We start from the raw sequence: 12,079 nt of genomic DNA, 5'->3' as shown, positions 1-12,079 counted from the left end.
AAACAGATTGAGAAAACAAAGGAAAGAAATTACAAATCAGGCAAACCCTATAGCTGGGGTGACCGTGACCTCATAGACATCTCTTTACTATTTAAAATCATCACTAGTTACAGTTCTCTTAACTATAAATATTCTCTAGGCTTAAAATTTTTACACAATTTCACTTTTTTAGTTATCTCCATTGTCATGAGACTTTTTTTTTTTTTTTTCCCTAAGAAAACACATAATGGGGCACCTGGGTGGCTCAGTCAGTTAGGCGTCTGCTTCGGCTCAGGTCATGATCCCAGGGTCCTGGGATTGATCCCCACATCAGGTTCCCTCTCCTCCCCGCTTGTGCTCTCTCTCACTATCTCTGTCACTATCTGTCTCTCTCTCTCAAAGAAATGGATAAATAAAATCTTAAAAAAAAAAAAAAAAAAACACATTTATTTTAATATCACAAGAATACAGAAACTGCCACTCCTGCTTGCAGGTCATTGACCAAAGCAAACCACAAGGTCAAGCTAGTTAACACTGCTGTGGGAAAGAACATTCCTTCAGTGGTGGTGCAAAGGTGGTGCAAAGGGTCCTCATCTACTTTCAAGTAGAATATGGGTATGGGGATTTTTAACAGTGCATAGCCATTACATTTTATTGGTATATTTTACTTTGTGTGTCCCTAAAGGTTGAAATTTTAGGAGGAGTCCCTTATCATTAGCTTATTTTACTCCCAAGACCCATTCAGGCAGGTGAGGGTTATGTATCTATTATCTATCTATCTATCTATCTATCTATCATCTATCTATCTATCTATCATCTATCTATCTACTTACTTTTAGGGAGGAAAACATTTGCTTAATTGTTGTAATTTTTATTGTTGCCTATGCTACAATAAAAAAATATCTCTGACTAATATTTTGACAAATTTTAATGTGAACATACTTAATATCTATCTTTCTCAATGGTTAAAATGACTTTGTTACCTTTTTTCCTAAAAGAAACAATTTGTAAACATTTTCTAAGAAATTTTCCACTCATAGGGCAATATTTATATATTCATTTAACTGATCTCAAGTTCAGATAATTACAAATAGAGTTTTAAGAAGTATCTTGTTCAAACAAAAATATATCAATTGTATTTATGCCACAGAAACATGCTATTACTACAATAATGAATATACACATGCTCAGGATAACAGATGTACCTATACTCAGTAAATCACATATCTGGTTTTACTTCTGCCAAATTTAACTTTTTAACCATATGTAAGGCAACAAAACACTCTCAACAGTTGTCTTCATTTATCTATTTGTAAAAATAACTATTTTCTCTTATTGTTGCAAGGAAAGAGAAAACAAACAAACAAAAAAACCCGTAAAAGATGTAAAGTTCTTAGCACAGGCAAAAATGATGCTGATGGCTTGCATGGCCATGGTTGTTATAACAATTAGCATTACAATTCCTTATTTTTGTTAGGTACTCTGTTAAGTAACTTATTAAGCTTGTTTCATTGATTCACCACCCCTTCCCCTCAAAAACAAACAAAAAAACAAACAAAAAACCCCAAAATCCTTAGAGAGGTACTAGTATTAGTCCTATATAATAAATAAAGAAAAAGGCACAAGGGAGTTAATTGGCCAAGTTTATACAGCTAGTTCGTGGTGGAACTGGGTTCCCTGATATCCTCATTAAAGTTTCTCCAGGGAAAGGTGTGTGAATATTTAGCTCAGAAACAGCCACTACCCTACATGTGCCCTTGCCTATGTCAATAATTAGCAAAGGAGTGCTTATTCATTTACTCCACAAGTGGAAGTCTTCTCAGTACAGACTTGAAAGCCGCCACTAACAATCAACCAGAGTTTGTATTCAACTGGAAATATGTTTATCATCTGGCTCTAAAAGGATCTAATTCCGTTAACGAGCACTATTGTGTAACTCCAGTAGCTCCAGCCAATCCCATTCGTACTCTGCATTTGGTCTAGTTTCAGGTGGGATTTTATAATCAAACTGCATGTGAAGTGATAAAAGAATCCATTCGGCCACAGGAGCAGTGCTTCCCATATTTTAAATTAATGCTTTCTAGTCATTGCTTTTAGGTGGAGCTTATGTACCCCACCATCATCACTTTTGGATTAGGAAGGTTTCTTGTGGGAAAAAAAAAAAAAAGACTGAAATAATTTTAAAACAATGGATTATTCATGGAATTATCTGTGCTAGTTAAAAGGACTGGAGAAAAAACTGAGTAAGTCAATGATGTCTATTTCCAGAAAATGAGACTTTTTTTCAGATAATTAGAAGACCAAAGGGGAAACCAAAGTAAGTCCATCAAAAAGTGTCTATATTCACATGAAAAGATGCTCAACATGACTCATCATCAGGGAAATACAAATCAAAACTACAATGAGATATCACTTCACACCTGTCAGAATGGCTAAAATCGACAACACAAGAAACAGCAGGTGTTGGCAAGGATGCAGAGAAAGGGAAACCACTCTGGAAAGCAGTATGGAGTTTCCTTAAAAAGTTAAAAATAGAACTACCCTATGATTCAGCAACTGTACTACTAGGTATTTACCTGAAGGATACAAACATAGTGATCTGAAGGGGTACCTGTATTCTGGTGTTTATAGCAGCATTATCAACAATGTCAAGATATAGAAGCAGCCCAAGTGTCCACTGATTGATGACTAGATAAGGAAGATATGGTGTATGTATATATATATACATATATATATAGCAAAATACTATCAAAATATACACACATACACACCAGATGTCAGGGATTCCATTATATATATCTATATATCTATCTCTCTATATAATATATCTATCTATATATGTATATATATATAATATGTCTATATATGTATATATAATGGTATATTATTCTGCCAGCAAAAAGAATGGAATATTGCCATTTGCAATGATTTGGATGGAGCTAGAGAGTATTATGCTAAGCGAAATAAGTCAGCCAGAGAAAGACAAATACCACATGATTTCACTCATATGTGCAAGTTAAGAAACCAAACAAATGAACATATGGGGGGAGAAAGAGAAGAAAACCAAGAAACAGACGCTTAACTATAAATAAAAGACTGATGGTTACTAGAAGGGAAATGGGTAGAGGGATGAGTGAAATAGGTGATGGGGATTAAGGAGGGCACTTGTTGTGATGAGTACCCGGTTTTGTATGTAAGCGGTGAATCAGTAAATTCCACAACTGAAACTAATATTACCCTGTAAGTTAACTAACTGGAATTTAATGAAAACTTGAAAAAAAAAAGACCACTCATAACAACAAAAAAATGTCTAATATTATAAAATTAGAGTGAGGAACAATTGCAGATATAGTAGCAAAGATGTCAGAGATACCATTAAAAACAATTCTTACATCCTTATTTTTCTTATTTAACTCCATTCTCTAAAAACAGTACAGTGTACTTGTTGTATTAGCATATGCAATAGCATAAAGTTGGTATTTGGAGTATAGGAATAAGTCTGTGGAAAAATTGGTGCTCAGCAATCCTATAACATTACAACAATGTATGATCTGCTCTCTGTAGTAGTGAATGAACCTTAATCTTAAAAAAAAAAAAATACCATTTCAACTTATTATCCTAATGATCTCAGGTGAGCCAAGATTACTAGTACAGTACCCCTTTTATATCTATGAAAGCAGTGTAAACACTCCCCAAATGAAAAGAAAACGTATATGATTCTTTGAGTAGACAGAATACACAGTAGTCAAATACAAGGGTGTAGACAAATGCCTTTGGTGCCCTGCACTGTGTACCCTCAGCACATCTCTGAGAGCTCAGCTACTACAGATGAAGTCCTCTGAATTCAGATGCGTCACTCTGAGCTAGCATCCTGCTTCTAGCATCATTAGAGCTGTGGGTCTCTTCACTTTCTCACTCTTTTCTGAGGCTTTTCTGAGTCCCACTGTATCTGAATCCCATTATCTCATGTGGGAGCCCTGAAATGAGAGGTGATTACAACCCTGAAATGAGAGGTGATTGCAATCATCCAAGATGAACAATTCTGGGTGGCAAGCCATGACTCGTCAGCGGTTCCAGAGGAAATGAGTCCATGTTACCTACCACGGCAACATTGACAACTGTACACAGGTATGCAATTCTTCCCTTTTCTGTTTCACTCTATTCGTACTTCTCAGGATCACTTACCATACGTCCATTTCAGTTGGGTGATGCCTTAGGAGAACACAAACTAAATCAGAGGATTGTGTATTCACTTGAGTAAGCAGTGACTCTTTTTTTTTTTTTTTTTTGCCTAAGAATAAAATGAAAATCTTTATGCTTTATTGTCACTTATTTTGTTTTCTTGTTTTTATCTCAAATTCTTTTTTTTAAAGATTTTATTTATTTATTTGAGAGAGAGAATGAGAGAGTGAGCAGGAGAGGGAGGAGGGTCAGAGGGAGAAGCAGACTCCCCGCTGAGCAGGGAGCCCGATGCGGGACTCCATCCCGCGACTCCAGGATCATGACCTGAGAAGGCAGTCGCTTAACCAACTGAGCCACCCAGGCGCCCTATCTCAAATTCTTATACCAGTAAATATGTATGAGTTATTTTTCTATTAAATAGCTTTATTTTAATACATGGCATGAAAAAATAGAAAACATTGGGATACATTTGTGACGTCTTCATTTCTCCCCCCTGTCCCAGCCATTCATATGGTTCTTGTTTTATTGCAGCATAAATGGCTGCATGGCCTTTAGATGAAACTTCTGTACCCCTAAAACACAGAAGAACTCCATACACCAGTAGAGGTGTCTGATTTTCTAAATATGTTTTCTTCAATAGGCAACATTATAACTTTGCAAAGAAAACATACACTTCCAATGTGTGGCTTCTGTATATCTTAGATGGGACTTATCTCTGGTCAGTTTGTACTACTGGTCATGTACAGAGCTGGCAAACATGTACAGAGCACATAGTCAGCACATTATTCTACACTGGTTGTTGACGAACTATGATCTATGGACCAAATCTGGCCTAGCACTGTTTTTGGAAAAAGCTTTATTTGATCACAACCACACTCGTTTGTTTATATATTGTCTGTGGCTGCTTTCACACAGAAAAAGCAGAGCTGGGTCGTTGCCACTCAGACTATGTGGCATAAAAGCTCAAAATATTCAATATCCAGACTTAAAAAAAAGTTTGCTGACCTGTGTCTACAACTGCTAAGTGTTTTTTATTCTTCATTCTGTTTCTACCTGTTCATTTTTAGGTTTATCGCAGGGAGCTGTGGATTTGTATCTTATTCTCCAATTACAAAACATCAGATCATTTATCTTTAATAATGTCTTCCCAGGATGGAAACCTTTGAAACATTTGTGAAACAGAGGCTATTCCAAGACAGAAGTAAATTGTGGCTATTTAACTATCCTTGCGAGTTTCACTATCCTTGCTACGGCATGCTCTGATGACATCTCTCAAGAAAGAACTTGTCTAGGGGGATTTTTAGCTAACACACTAACAGGTTCAGGGTCCAACACAACATATAAACCAAGCATATAAGCCAAGCCCATGCTCTCCCCAGACTGCTCCCAGTCAATGTCCGAATTAGCCTGGGTACTAGAGTTGGCCTCCTCTACCAGACCATCGTTGCTTTGAGGCTCTTCATAGAATTGGATGAGTGTTTCTCAGGATTTCAACTGCAATCCAAGTCTCTTCCCATGCAGCCCTTTTCCCTGCTGCTCGTTCACAGGTGCCAGATGCACATTGTTTTCTGAAGGCTCTCTCTGCCTAACCCTGATTCCTTTTCCCTTTATCTACAAAAGCCTTTTTTCTCAACAAGTATCTGGCATGTCTAATTCTGACTTATCTGTTTTTGGAGGACCCAAACTTACATTATGGCTCTGTTCTTTTTTCCATGTACCATATTTATTAGTCCATTCAAAACAAAATAAAAACAAAAAGAAGGTTATAAATACTATCAAAATAAAGAATATCTGGAGAATGATGGTTTCTGAAAATCATTTATCAGATTAAAGCTTGGAAATCTGTTGGGAGATGATATCCATTAATCTCTCGTGTTTCCTCACATCTTATAAGCAGGGACATTACTCTGCTACTTTTTTCTGAACTACATTTTCAAGGCTGAAATTAGGGATAGTTTCTCCATGAGGGACAGAGAGCAGATGTGACTGCTGTCCAGGATAATAAAGATAATCTCTCCCTCTGAAGCAAACAGTGGGCAGATTCTCTAGTAGATCCTTTAAAAGATCAGTATTTCCTAAGTTTTTATTACTTTGTTGTGACACAAACCAACTGTGTAGACAGCACCCACCTAGATAGCTCCACATTGCCCCATAGGACACGGAACAAGAAGAACCGATGCAAACATGCAGCTCCTGCTGTATGCAGTGCTGTAGATATTAGAGTCTTTTGTCTCTGACTAGGGAGCCTCTTCCATAACCATGAAACTGTGACAGACTAACATGCTAGCACACAAACTATAAAATCTTAAACCCTCCCCAGTTCTTGAAAAAGTCTAATCAAGAAATTTAATTTAAAGAAAACTTAAAAAAATATTTTGTCAAATTATTGAATGTGGAACAAACAACCATTAAACTGCCTTTTCCCAAATACAAGTTTTGCTATCTTGTCTTTATGAAAGGGTAAATGCTCCCTCATTGCAAATTATACTTTAAAATTCAATGACTTGTGAAAGCCAGTTTTGTTTGCTACTTGAGAATTCGGGAAGGCAAGAAAAAAAGCATTTTCCAGCAAACCTATAAAGACATCACTTAGGGGCGCCTGGGTGGCTCAGTCGTTAAGCGTCTGCATTCGGCTCAGGTCATGATCCCAGGGTCCTGGGATCGAGCCCCGCATCGGGCTCCCTGCTCTGCGGGAGGCCTGCTTCTCCCTCTCCCACTCCCGCTGCTTGTGTTCCCTCTCTCGCTGTATCTCTCTCTGTCAAATAAATAAAATCTTAAAAAAAAAAAAAAAAGACATCACTTAGTTATGTTTTCAAAATAGTTTTATCCAGTCCTGTGCCCATTGATTTAGGTAAATAGACCACTTAAGTATTCTTATTCCTTCAAAATCCACACCATCACTTTACACCGAACAGATTTGTGGTCTAAATTATGGCTCTATCAAGTACTGAAGAAATGAATCACAGGACAGCACCTCATGCAGGAGTCTCCTTGATTACCCTTCAGCAGTCTAGCTATCTGTATGTTCAGCTCCTGTTCAGCTATGATGATTATTTTATGCTAATAAAGTAATATTATGTAGTTTTTACCGAGACAGGAAAAAGCAAAATGAGCCTGGAGAGGACTGTGCAGCTGTGTGGATTGACTGTATATGGTCCTTGGGGAATGTGATTCTCAGACGACTGTGTCATTATTAGGATAATTAGTGTACTTGGCAACTGCATTAGCGCAGTTATTGTCATTGCTCACAGCTTGTCAGTGCAGCGCTTTTTGGTTTGGTAAGATTCATTTTTATAAATGTAACTGACCATATGAATGGAATCAAGAAAGGTAAATACTTCCACTATTTCTATTCAATCAGCTAAAGAGCTAGTAAAGAAAGAGTGACTATTTAAGCACAAAACGTTACTTCCTGGAATTAAATGGTTTATTTGCCACTGTCCTAGATGTAAACTTAGGAAATTAAAACAAAATATATTATTGTTTATGAACAGATTATCTGTTTAAGTTAATTCTTCACTACTAGTTGTGAGTCAATTCTAAAAAGATAAATGCTGAGGCCATTCTTATATATCTTTCCCAGTTACTATGTTGATGTTCTGTGGGTCTGCCATTATTGTTCACAGGTGACTTCCACTCTCTAGTTTTATTTTGGAAGGAATCATACCTTGAAAAAGTATAAAAGGAATACTCACACACAATTAGTGCCCAGTGGTGTTGTTTCTGTTTGTTTAATTAAGCTGAATTTCTGATTAAGGATAACTCATCTTCAGTAATTCTGATGACCTTTGACAATAGAACACTGATGATTCAGATTTGGTAAATTCACCTCTTCTGCCATCAACAATGACAACTTTGATCCACATAATTTCATGATTGTTTTCATTAAACTAAACCTTGAAGCACAAAACTCTCCTGTTTATCTCCAGTTTTGTTTCTTTCATGAGATTGATTGGGAAAGTATATCCTATATGGAAACTCAGTTTTTCCAACTTCTCTTCTCTCCAAGTTTATCCATCTTTTCTTAAGAAAATGAAGGATCAAGTGTCTCTCCTTACTGAATCAATTTGAAATATTGTTGGAAGTCTTACTATTTTTTGTCATGTACATTTGGGTCTTATATTACTCCCTGAGCCCCTTTTTCTCTCCACTGTTTTCATTTCTCCTGTCCCCACAAGAGTAATAAGCCTTGGCAAAACTCAAAGAGCTGACTTGTGTTCAGTAAACTGGGGAATGGGAAGAAGCTCCTTTATATTGGTCTTGGTAATAATTTTTTTGGATATGATATCAAAAGAAAAAACTACAAAAGCAAAAATCAACAAATGGGACTACATAAAAATCAAAAGCATCTGCACAGCAAAAGAAACAAGTAACAAAATGAAAAGGCAACCTACAGAAGGGAGAAACCTTGCAAACCAGATTTCTGATAAGGGCTTAATATACAAAATATATAAAGAACTTAGACAAATCAATAACAACAACAAATCCAATTTAAAAATGGAAACAGGAAGGGCATCTCTTGGCTCAGTTGCTTGAACATCTGACTCTTGGTTTCAGCTCAGGTCATGATCTCAGGGTCATGGGATGGAGCCCGGGGTAGGGCTCTGTCCCCAGCAGGGAGTCTGCTTAAGATTTTCTCTCTCCCTCTCTCTGCTCACTTACTCTCCCTCTCTCTGTCTCATAAATAAATAAATATTAAAAAAAAATGGGCACAGGAAATAGACATTTTTCTAGAGAAGACATCCAAATGGCCAACACGTACATGAAAAGCTACTCAACATTACTAGTCATCAGGGAAATGTGAAGCAAACCACAAAAATTTATCACCTCATATCTGTTAGAATGGCTATCATCAAGAAGACAAGAGATAATAAGCGTTGGTGAGAATGTGGAGAAAAAGGAACCTTTGTGCACTGTTGCTGGGGATGTAAATTGGTGCAGACGCTCTGGAAAACAGTATGAAGTTTCCTGAAAAAACTAAAAATGCAACGACCATACGATACAGCAATTCCACTTCTGGATATATACCCAAAGAAAATGAAAACTGGATATCAGATATATGCACTCTCATGTCATTGCAGCATTACTTATAATAACCCAGATATGGAAATGACCTAAATGCCCATTAATGGATAAATGGATAAAGAGGATGTGGTGTGTGTATGTATACTGTATGTATATCATTCAGTTATGAGAAAAAGGACGTTCTGCCGTTTTTGACAACATGGACGGAGCTTGAGCCCGTAAGATAAGTCAGATAAGGAAACACAAATTCTGTATGATACCACTTATATTTATTTATTTATTTATTTATTTATTTATTTATTTATTTATTTATTTATTTATATTTATTTATTTTAAAGATTTTATTTATTTATTTGACAGAGAGAGGCACAGCGAGAGAGGGAACACCAGCAGGGGTAGTGGGAGAGGGAGAAGCAGGCTTCCCGCCGAGCAGGGAGCCCCATGTTGGGGCTTGATCCCAGGACCCTGGGATCACGACCTGAGCCGAAGGCAGACGCTTAACGACTGAGCCACCCAGGTGCCCCACCACTTATATTTAATATCTAAAAAAAGTCAAACTTATAAAAACAGAAATTAAAATGATGGTTACCAGGAAATGGGGGACTGAGAGGTAGGACAGATGTTGTTTCAGGGAACAAACTTGCAATGAATGACAAATAAATCCTAGAGACCTAATGCACCCTATCATGAATATATTATATCATGAATTGTGAATATTGTATTATAATCACAAAACTTGCTAAGAGACTGGAACTTAATTATTTTAACCACTAAAAAGAAATGTTAATTATGTAATATGATAGATGTGCTAATTATCATTACAATGGCAATCATATTACAATATATAGATGTATCAAATTAACATGTTGTACACCTTAAATTTACACATTATATGTCACGTATATTTAAAAAAAAAAGTACTTGTCCCTGGGAAACCTAAAAATGGCACTCAGGAATATCAGCACCTACTCATCTAACTCATTATCTTTTTCATGAAAGGTTAAAAATATAATTTATTGGATTTCCTCCTTTATTTATTTTTTAAAGATTTTATTTTTTATTTATTTGACAGAGAGAGACACAGTGAGAGAGGGAACACAAGCAGGGGGAGTGGGATAGGGAGAAGCAGGCTTCCCGCCGAGCAGAGAGCCCAAAATGGGGCCTGATCCCAGGACCCTGGGACCACGACCCAAGCCAAAGGCAGACGCTTAATGACTGAACCACCAGGCACCCTGGATTTCCTCCTTTAAATAGAATCTAGTTTGTGTACTTTGAAAGATAGTTTTAAATTTTCACCCAACAAATAAAGACAACAGCAAACCAATTTATAAAAAGTTAAATAATTAAAGATCAAAATTAATTTATTAAACCTTGCTAAAAGAAGTAATATTTTTTAGTTTTGAGAAAAAAATAAAAATAGACATAAAACGTTGGTAAACTATTCAAAATATAAGCCACAAATGATAAACATTGCACCTCATAATATTAGGAAAATAGATTTGAAAGTGGGCATATGATGTAATTCTGTGTCCCCAGCCAGGGAAGGGAGAACATGCCTTAAAAAAAACTGTACTTCTTTTCCTGTTTCTTCAGAACTTATTGAAATGCAGGACATTTTCACCTTCTCTTTTTAACTTCATCTCAGTTCTACCATTCTTTATACAATTTCTGTGCCAACAGCATTCATAATACCCAATTTATTGCATACAATAAGAGCTTACTAAAGTCAAGGGAAATTAAAGAGCATTTAATAAACAACTAGATGAATGCATTTAACTCTGATACAGATCTATGTAATTTAATTAATATTAGCTTTGGAAATCCAACTGTAGCTAAAGCAGAGATATTTTCCCAGAATGAATTGCTTTAGAAGTGTCAATATTAAATGTTAAATAATTTTAAAATTATACTGACCAAATCACTGCAGGCTGTTAAATATTCTACTCAGAATATCTATATGTTTCATTTTAAACCATTCACACTTGATAGCATTAAGAGTCTGCTATTCAAGAAAAGTGTTTTTTCATTAGAGAGAATTAATCCTCTTGATAAATTCCTCCTATACTTCAGGTACTTGGCAATGTAATTTTTATTTCACTTAATCTTTTCTTTATTGTAACTGTTATGTGTAAAGGATGAGGCTAGTCTCTTTCCCTTGACTCTAAGCCCAGGTAATCTAGACACAGGTTCCACAAGTTGAATGTGGAATATACATCTCCCTATGTTATTTTACATACTCAATTTTAAAGCATGTATAAGAGATTTCAGAAATTCATAACCTAACTCTAAAATGAAATTCAGACAGAGTTCAAATAGTTAATATCTATATAATCTGTGAACTTATCTTTATTCAGATTTCATTGATAAATTGCTGGGCCAGCATTTCATTCTCACAGATCTAGATAGCTATTCTGGCTATGCTTTTGCCTTTCCTGCTTTCAAAGCTTTGGGCAGTACTCCTCTTCAGGATCTTATGGAATGCTTACTGTATGTGTATATCCCTCACAGCACAACATCTGACCAGAGAACCCACTTTACAGTGAAGGAGGTATAGCAGTGGGCTCATGACCTTGGGATCCACTGGTTGTGTTATGTGCTACCTCATCTAGAGTTTGCTGACCTCAGTGAGTCCTCGAACTGCCTTCTAAAGGTGCCGCTAAAACACCAAATCAGAGGCAACATTCTGAAAACAATAGGGTGCCATTGCTTAGGAAACAGTTTATTTGTTAAATTGGAGACTCCTATATGGTGCTGTGGTCTGAATATGGATAATACTTGGGTCTGAGAAGAACGGATTGGAAGCATGCGTGGCCCACTTGACATCATTTACAAAAATCCACAGGGGATTTTTGTGATTCCTGTTCCCACAACTCTGACTCTGCAGGGTGGGAGA

The sequence above is a fragment of the Mirounga angustirostris genome, unplaced genomic scaffold (assembly GCF_029215605.1).
Source record: "Mirounga angustirostris isolate CCGP_5_RB_7025 unplaced genomic scaffold, mMirAng1.0.hap1 SCAF_2, whole genome shotgun sequence".
NCBI classification, from domain to species: domain Eukaryota; kingdom Metazoa; phylum Chordata; class Mammalia; order Carnivora; family Phocidae; genus Mirounga; species Mirounga angustirostris.
Note: the sequence above shows the minus strand (reverse complement) of the source record.